The sequence below is a fragment of the Apteryx mantelli genome, chromosome 4 (assembly GCF_036417845.1).
Source record: "Apteryx mantelli isolate bAptMan1 chromosome 4, bAptMan1.hap1, whole genome shotgun sequence".
In the NCBI taxonomy this organism is placed as follows: Eukaryota; Metazoa; Chordata; class Aves; order Apterygiformes; family Apterygidae; genus Apteryx; species Apteryx mantelli.
The window spans coordinates 14,268,614-14,270,894 of record NC_089981.1 but is presented as its reverse complement, the minus strand read 5'-3'; positions in this window follow the sequence as shown (position 1 = coordinate 14,270,894).

Genomic DNA, 2,281 nt, shown 5'->3' with positions numbered 1-2,281 from the left:
TAGAATGGCTTCTGGAAAGCTTCCAAAACTTGCTTAGGAGGTGGCTGTTAGTGTATAATCCAGTCCTATCTAATGTATTACTTGCTTTCCTGTGTCACAAGTGTATCTTGATGTTTCCTGCCTGTGTGAGAAGTGGTTTAATAGGCTGTGTGGATGATGTGACCTGGGTGTGCTGAATGATGCTTTCATATCCCAGCAGCTGCAAAAAGGGCTGAGAAGAAAAACATTTAAGTACCAACCTTTAACCCTCTCGCAGGAAATCTTCCACCTGAAGGGCTCTTGGGGCTGGAGAAGGGAGGGGTGGAGGCTTAGTGAAGGGAGGGCGTGAAAGAAAGCGGCAAAGGAGGAGAATGAGTTCCGTCTTGATTGAAAAGTTTAAGTAAATATATTCTAAAGAAACAGTTGTCAGTCAATGCTTTTATAATGATATCACAAAGGCATTTCAGGGTTTCTGCATAAAAAATAACAGTCAAAGGAGTAGCTGAGTATTCAACTGGACAAGCATATGCATGGAACTATCCAGCTAACGCTTCTCGGAGTTCTTCCTTACTCCAAGCTGATAGTTGTATGGATTTCCCATGTGTAAAGGGCCATTAGGTCCACTGCTCTGGCTTCCTAGCATTGTGAATGCTAAAATAGTCCGTTTGTAATCTAGATATTTTCTCTCCTTTTTTAACTTCTGTGTATTCCAAAAAACATGTCAAAGAGATACCTTCATTAAAGAAAAACAGAAAGAAACCTCAAGCTGTAGGAAGAGTCACCATCCTCCAGGGATGGTAAAGAATTCCGATCACAGGAGTCTTTTAAGGACAGCTTGGGCTCATTTCTCTCAGGAGTGGTTACGATGAAGTTTTTATAGGGACAGAAGATGTCCTGGGTGACCTCTTGATGACCCTCCAAGTCCTATCTCACCAGAAATTTCATCACTGGAAACCCAGTGAATAAAGCCTCTTTGCAAGAATTTGCATGTTTTAACAGAGGTCAGTGAATTACCAAGTCAGTCAAAAAAATCCTTCATTTACGAATTGGGAAACTGAGGGAGGACGTCACCTATTTAATGCTGATGGAAGTCAGCAAATTTAACCCTGACTTAGTCACTCTAGGCTCTTCTGCGGAAAAAAATGAATGTCTCTGGAGGCAGATGCATCTGATCTACCTCAGAACTGATTTTAGGATGCGATTAGGTGTGAAATAGACATCTAGCATTTAAACAAAATAACTTAGGGTGGACAAATCTCACTGTCACGATGGGCCCCATCTTTCTTAACCTGAGCAGCTGCAGTCAAAGGTGAACCTATGAAATGAAACCAACGAAGGAGGACAGCAGAGAGGTCTCATGGTTTCTAGTGAAATCTCTGCTAAAGCAATGTTGTAATCAACCATTAAAGGGCTTCTCCAAACCTTGTTAACTGACATGAAATGGCTTCAGGAATACTGCTACTCCGTACAATTAAAACAAACAAAAAAGAAAAGTTTAGACCCCTGTTAGTTCTTTGAATGTTCTGGTGCAGACATTTTCCCTTCTTTCTCTGCCTTCAACTTAATTTCAAAAAATCAGATTTAGATCCATTCCTTTTAAATCCAGACCTTCACTTGCTCACAAACTGTTTTAGTGTTAATTAGATCCACGCACCAGCCAACCCAGAAAGAGAGTAATGGAGAAACAAAGGAGGGAAGGATTGAGGGCAGGAGCCAAAAAAAAAAAAACAAAAAACAAATAGAAAGTCTGGAGAGCTGGATGGAGAGGCAGAGAAAGCCCTTTCAGCCCTGCAGCAACAGGCAAGTGCCAGTGCCAGGAAGAGAGCTGACCCTCACAGCAGCTACTGGGAAGACAGTGAGATAAAGTGCTGTGGCTGGGAGCTGAAAGCTTTCTCAGAAGCACTAGGGTGAGAGGCCTTGCATGGCACTGCGTAAGGGGAGCGAGGCATCCCCAGTGTGGGGCGAGACGGTGGTGGGGAAGAGATTTGGCACAGGGACAGGAGGGTGGCTGATGGCTCAGCAGGAGCTGAGGGCTGCAGCCACATAGGGAAGGGAAAAGCTCCTTACAAGCACCTTTCTCTCCACTGCCTGTACAGACAGCCTAGGGCAACTAACTCATCTGGAGATGGCCATCTTGGGCGAAAGCTGGGAGAGATGAGTTGAGATGTCCTCTGGGGACAGCGATGGAGAGGCTCAGGGTGTAGGTGAGGAATTGGTGCTCTTCTCTACACACACAGAAGCACCACGCATCACTCCAGGACCCCTGTGTGTTGACCAGAGCAGCCGTGGCACCAGCTGAATG